Raw genomic sequence first — 7,365 nt, 5'->3', positions numbered from 1 at the left:
GCTTTGCAAGACCCTGAGCGGAGAATTCAGCCATTTCGAATTTCTGATCTACAAAACTGTGGTCTAACAAATGGGTGTTATTTTAAGCTGCTAAACTTATGGTGATTTGTTTCACAATAATAGACTTAAAATACTATTTTAATATTGTAATACACTGATACATACTCACTTAGCCCAAAAGTGACTCTGGCCTGTGGTGATAGTATAACCCAACCAACTTGAGTTCACTCCTTGGAGAGTCTCAGAGAGAAACTACACCACCTGAGTTGTCTCACAGTGTAAACTGTATTTACAGCAAGTAAGATGGGTGGTGGGGTAACTTCCAAAGCTGTGACTCCCCAAGGAAGGGTGAATGGGTCCCTTGTATTTAGAATTAGGATGAATATTGAGATAGGGAAGTCTTTTTTTTTTTTTTTCTTTCTCAGTTTGTGTTTTATTGATGTCGGGGCTCAGGCCTTGACCGTGTAGTTGCACAACAAGTACAGCCGCGGGCCTTCCGCTGCTGCTTCTTGGTCTTCAAGTTCTCCTGGTGCTTATTCAGGCAGCGAGCGACACATGGCATGTGTCCTCTTGGGCGCAGATCCAGGGGCTTGGACTTCTTACCCTTGTCGAATTTCCTGAGGTTCTCTTTCAGAGTCTGGTTGATGACGGCGAGAACACCGGCGATAGATTTGCAAACAACTCGGATCTTGGAGAGCTTAGAAGCCACATCGCCTGCCGCTTTGGTGATGCGCAGCTGGGACAGCTCCACCTTCGGGTTTTCCAGCTGCTTAAGCAGCTCCTCCTTCTTCTTGCCGAAGGGCTGGAGGCATAACCTTGGCCAGGTCTGCGCAGTCTGCCACCACCCCGCCTCCCCGCAGACTTGTATGTGGAAGCAGGCACAAGGCTGAGCATGCGCATTAAGGAAACGTGCTATACCTACATTGCATGTTGTGTTAAGCGGGGCTTGCGCTCCTCGCGGGGCAGAGATTTTAGTATTATAATGAGATAAAGGTCATGGTCAGTCATTCCAAGCCCATCTGTGCAGGCACGAGTTGGGGGTTTAGCTCAAACCGGCCTGGGTGATCTGGGCCACCAGAGCTCTCCTCTGGGCAGTTCATTATTGCTTGAGGGGTAGTTTCAGTTCCATCACAGTGTGTTATGCTTGTAGGGTCTCTTGTTAAGAGATAAACTTGAAAGAAGAGTTTAAAGAAAATGTGGGACTGAGGTCGATGGGTATAAGCAGGTGAGCAGTAAAGGTCAAGTCTTGGGGCCTCCCTGGTGACAACAGGCGCGATCTGAACACAGTCACTCTTTTAGGCACACTTTTACTTCCCCGAACCATGTATATGAGTGAGATTGGGGTTATGAACCAGCAGATTTTACATATCAGAGTTAGGTTTATAGAATCACCAAGATCTGTTGTGTCTAGGTTAATTAAAAAAAAAAAAAAATTTTTTTTTTTAATTAAGAAATCCTTGGTAGGAAGAGCAGAATCCCAAAAAGTTCTAAATTCCCCCATCAGAAGTGATTTTTAAAAACTCCGAGCAAGTTTATATGTTACAATCAACATTGTAAGGTAAATTAATATTTTAATCGCTCTTACCAAAGGGGCATAAGGGCTTAATTGGAGTCGATGGTCCAAGATCCTGCACTAAAGCTGCCAGCATCATGCCTCATTCTCAGAACAATTCTTTTCCTCACCAAAGAGAAGCTCATGAGTCCGTCTATTCAGCCAAAATAAATCAATTTTTTTCTCTTAATGTGTCCATAAGCAACATCTACTTTCCATTACTTCTTGTGGCCATACAAGCATTTCATTGACTATTTCCATAAACAGTTCCCACATGCCCATGCCTCCTTTAATGACTTTGTGATTCTAATAAAGTGATTAGAACTCCTTATCCCTGCTGTGGCCTCCGCTAAAAGATGTGAAAATACCCCTCCTGCTGGGGTTGCCCCGCCAGCAAAATTCAAATGACCCACCAACAAGTACATCTGTTGTAATTTGACTTTCTTTGCCCTTGTTACTTTTTTTCTACCATTCTATAAGACCTTTAATTTTCCCCTTGAGGCTCTAAATTCCTTTTTAATCATTTATTTAAGAGACTCTCTTCTACAAATAAAATCAGGTTGATTGGTCTTCTAGTTTTCCTCTATTGGAGTTTTAACACTGTCACTTGTTCTCCTCACAGCGTCCCTAGCTAATATGTGTGCAAACATGACGCGGTCATCCAGTTCACCTTATGTATTCACTGAATGTTCGGGTTATGGGTCCCAGATATCCTGACTAACATCTGTACAGTTGTGATCTTGCTGAGGAGAAATGTAGCCGTGAATCTCTGCAACACCCAGTCAATAAGATTTTGGCAAGTAGTTCTGCTAAACCCAGGAGGCAATTTACAGTCGCAGAACATTTAGACAAAAACTGTTGAATGTTTTATCAATCTTCAAGAAATGTTAAAAACAAAACTGGGTTTAGTGGAAACATTTCTCTTTTTTGGACTTTCTGATTTATACCTTACACACTGGCAGAAAGGATACTTAGTCCTTTGCTGGTTTTGCCTTTAGCCTTGTCCTCTGGTGGTAGCAGGCAGCCCTTCTTCCCTCGGTCTGGATGAGACAATATTGAAACCTCTCATTCCAGGATACACCTGTGACCTGTCCTGGCTAACTGAGGCCGCATTTCACTGACCACAGTGGGAAATTCATTGCCATTGTGGGCCAAAAATTGTTTGGGGATTTTCATAAAACTGTTGGGAAAGATAAGCTGTCCTTTTCCCCTGGGGTTTCCACGTGGGTTGAGAAACCTCTGAAGCCGCTGTTGACCAAATTTGCTCTTAACATAGGAGAATCTGCCCAACAATGACAATAATCTACGAGAAAGCAGAGCTGAGGAGAGTGGTCATTTCAGTATTCTGTCCTTTGAAAACTCTACACCTAGCCATGCCTGAAGGGATACCACCCCCAGCCTTTTCAATTACTTGAGCCAATCAATTCCCTTTAATAGGTAAGCTCCTTTGGGCTGGGTTTTCAGAGTTGCAACTAAAAGAGTCTTGCCTTATAGAAAAGGTCTCTTTCACAAAAGTTAAATTAGTTCAAGACTCTACCCTTTGAATTTAGTAAAAATGACATTATAAAGCTAATTTATTGACTTAATAATTTTTGAATGGAATACAATCACACTCCCGAAATATACCTTTGGTGATCATTTTAAAGTCATAACCATTTACATAGTTTGAATTTTTCCAGTATTTAAAGGTACTTCAATGATATAATCTCATTAATTCTTACAATGTCCTTTTGAACTAGCCAGGGGACAGGTATGCTTATCTAATAATATAATAGTCCTGTTCTCTCTTGCACTTCATGACACATTTCAGTGAAGGTTGAAAAACAAAGCACGAGGTCACCTCAGTAAGCACCTAGAGAAAACAGTAATTACTTACCCAATGGTGGGATATCACTGTGGAAATCAGAATAAAGATTATAGCACAAATTCATCACCTGTGAGGAACTGTGTGGCCAATAGAACTTTTAATAATGTAGGTCCATGGAGATCAAATTTACGTTGCACTATATAGATATTTGATTGACACATTTTAGTGACAGCTCTTCTACTTCATTATATGTATATTCTATGTAAGATAATTATATAATTCATAAATATAATAGTATATTTAATAAATGGTTATTATGTGTAAGTCCTTGCAAACTGTATATTTAAATATGCGAAAATATAAAACTGAAATATGCTAAAAAGAAATTTTAGTGTTCCTAATATTTTTCCTCATTATATAAAAAGATTGTGGGGGTTATTTTCCTGCAATACAATAGCAGCTATTTAGACTCTTTAGTAAAGCAAGATTAGGGTAGAAGATACTCCCACATTGCTGAATATTTTCCTTATTAAGATCTAAATTATATTTTAATTTGTCAATAATTTCTTTCCTAAAATATATTATACAACCCTGATAATTTAATTTGTTCTCGATAACTTAGTGGCCTCCTCATGAACATCCTTCTGGGTTATAAAATTTAAAATGCTTCTGGATCTATTAAAATATGTCAAGTTATTTAAGCCCAAGTGCTGTGCTTTATGAATTCATATGGCTGCTTTTAATAGTTTCCCATTTTCTTGAATTCTGTGGAATTTGTGCACTTTTCAGTAAAACCTTTCTTATTTGAGTGGATTTGAGTGAGTTGCTATTCCTTATTGAATGTTTTAGGATTTTAGGAGTGTTTACAGGAGGTGTTTTATTTTATTTTATTTTTTTAAGATTTTATTTATTTATTTGAGAGAGAGACAGAGAGAGTGAGAAAGAACATGAACGGGATGAGAGGCAGAGGAAGAAGCAGACTCCCTGCTGATCAGGGAGTCCGATTCGGGGCTCAATCCCCGGACTCCGGGATCATGACCTGAGCCAAAGGCAGATGCTTAACCGACTGAGCCAACCAGGCGCCCCTATAGGAGGCATTTTAATACGGAGCCTTAATAAACCAGCAATTCCACCCACTGGATATAATCCACCATAAGACATGTTCAAAAATGTTCAGAGAAGCGCTATTCACAGTAACCAAAAACTGGAGATAAAACCCTAATGTCTATCAACAGCAGAATTGGTAAATAAATTTGAGTATATTCCTACCGTGGAAAATTACAAAGACATGAGAGTGAATTAACTATACAAAACAATACGGATGAAATTCCAAAACAAAGTGTTGAGATAGTGAAGCTGGATAAAAGACAGGTTGGTGGGTGGAGGTCTGTAGTAATTAAAAAAGAACAGCAGTGGGGTCGCCTGGGTGGCTCAGTCGTTAAGCGTCTGCCTTCGGCTCGGGTCATGATCCCAGAGCCCTGGGATCGAGCCCCACATCAGGCTCCCTGCTCCGCGGGAAGCCTGCTTCTCCCTCTCCCACTCCCCCTGCTTGTGTTCCCTCTCTCGCTGTGTATCTCTCTGTCAAATAAATAAATAAAATCTTTAAAAAAAAAAAAAAGAACAGCAGTGCCTGGGTGGCTCAGTTAGTTAAGCGTCTGACTTTTGATTTCGGCTCAGGTCATGATCTCAGTGTCCTGGGATCGAGCCCCACATTGGGCTCCCCACTCAGCGGGGAGCCTGCTTCTCTCTCTGTCCCTCCTTCTGCTTGTGCTCTCTCCTTCTCTCTTTCTCTCTCTCTCTCAAATAAATAAATAAAATCTTAAAAAAAAAAAAACAGTAAGGGGAACTTTGGGGTGCTGGGTGCCAATAATACTCTTTTCCTTGATTCCGGTCCTGGCCTTACAAGCATAAATACATTATGAAAAGCCATTAAACTGTGCTATGATGTGTGTACTTTTCTGCATGTGTTTTATAGTTCAGTAAAATTTGCTTACAAAGAAGATAAAAGTTAATTATCATGTATGCCTTTATATTTATATTGGATACCACTTTCGAAGCACATGTATTATCTTTCAAAAAGCACATGTATTTTCTCATTTCATTCATTCATTCAATAATTGTTTATTTGTTTCTTTTCTGTCGTGATCGAGGTAGCAGGCAAGGGTCAGGGGATGCAGCACAGATTAAAGCAGACATAATCTCTGCTTACACGGAGTTGATAGCCAAGCCAACTTATGCCCACCCAAAACATTCCTGTGAAATAGATAGACAAGGTATGGTCTTTTGAGTTTTGCTTGTTTATTTGTTAAGTGGGAGACAATTAAGCATGCTTCTAGGCTTTAGAGAAGAACCCATTTGAGAGGCAGCAGATGCAGTATGTGAGAGGGAGGGAAGGATTTAAAAGTGAGACCCCAGAGGAGGACAAGAGAAAGGAACCCAGAATGCAGGAGAAAGGAAGAAAAACTCTAAACTAGGAGCTGTCAGGGGTCATATGCTGTTTTTTAGCAGAGCATAGAGTAGAGCCAAGAACCTGACACTTTAACCACATTAAATCAAATTTCTCTTTACTGCTGCCTTCTAGAATGCCAACAAATCCTTTTTATACCCACGTGTGCATGCACACACACACACACACACACACACATATACTTTAAATAATGAGCTTTGGTTCTATGTACATAGTTCACCATCATCTGTTGGTGATGTGTTGTATTTCCCTCAAATGAGGCATGCAGGACACATTCCATGACTTAAAACTATGGTAGAGTTCTTTGCTTTTCTCTGGCAGTGGAGAGAACTAGAATGGGAAAGATGGAAATCTGAGAAGTGTGAGGAAAGGTCAGAAAATAGAATAATGGCAGTAACTGAAAATATGGGAGAAATTCCTCTTTGGAACCCATTGATTTGGATAGTGAATTTCTGAACACCTTAGGATTTGTCATCAAGATGCTTTCTAGAAAAGCAAAGACCTGAGCAAGAGACAATGTCATGGGCCCTGGGGAAAAGATTCCTTTGTGTGTTCATCCAGGTTCTTCAAGAAGCAGACAGCAAGATGAAATTAAATGTGGAAAAGATTTACAAGGGGAGTGTCTATGAGAGAGAGTGAGGAGGAGGCTAGAGGAGCTTGGAAGAGCTAAGAGACTGCAATGTCAAGTCTGACTCTTGTAAAAGAGACAGGGAAGGAATGAAGGTCAAGTAGAAGAGGCTTAGTTAGGGTGCATTTCTGAAACCTTCAATAATGTCAATGGGGAGTCCTCAAGCCAAAATTGTCCATTAGGCAAATTCCACATTGCTCAGGATTGAGCCTGCCTTAGTATCCCTGGTGCACTCAGTCAAGGTCTTGGAGCATCCCCCAGAATGCTGCACTGTCATAAATGTGATGTATTTGAGAGTGCAGCAGTTGGCGTCATACATGAATTATATTCTTCCCTAGTTAGAGACCTGAGATAGGCATTTTCATGGCCACAACACCTTACATATCCCAAACTTGCCATTTTGGATAAAAATGGGACGAGATTCATTTTGAGGATAATAGAATCTGGGGATTTTTTAATATTGTAAATCGTCATCTGGACTCTGGGATGCCCGGAGATAGGTAGATAGATAGATAGATAGATAGATAGATAGATAGATAGATAACTATTTTAGAGAGAGCTGTCATCTGATAAGTGACAGAGAGTTGTCTCTGATAGGTGACATCAGGCAATGGCTTGAATCAAGTGAGGAAGTAATCCACTTTGATATCTGTGAGGGAGCATTCTAGACAGAGGAAAGAATAAATGCAAAGGTTATGGGGAATGAGTATGCTTGTCTTGCTCCAGGAAGAGCATGGAAGCCAGCTGAGAGAGCGAGAGGGAGAGTAGAAGAAAATGAGATCAGGGAATTAGCTGGGGACCAGGTTATAGGCCTGGTTGCCATGGAAGAAGCTGTAGAATCATCCCCAGTAACATGGGAAGTCCCCGGAGAGCTTGGGGTAGAGAAGCTATATGATCTGACTCATGTTATT

General features: G+C 40.6%; 1 pseudogene; it reads right to left on the bottom strand.

Moving 5' to 3' along the window:
• Positions 1-449: 449 nt before the first annotated feature.
• LOC116634120 lies at positions 450-1,652 on the bottom strand (annotated as a pseudogene).
• Between the last annotated feature and the right edge of the window lie 5,713 nt (positions 1,653-7,365).

The sequence above is a fragment of the Phoca vitulina genome, unplaced genomic scaffold (assembly GCF_004348235.1).
Source record: "Phoca vitulina isolate PV1807 unplaced genomic scaffold, GSC_HSeal_1.0 scaffold8, whole genome shotgun sequence".
Classification (NCBI taxonomy): domain Eukaryota; kingdom Metazoa; phylum Chordata; class Mammalia; order Carnivora; family Phocidae; genus Phoca; species Phoca vitulina.
Note: the sequence above shows the minus strand (reverse complement) of the source record. Positions and strands in the feature narration are given on the sequence as shown.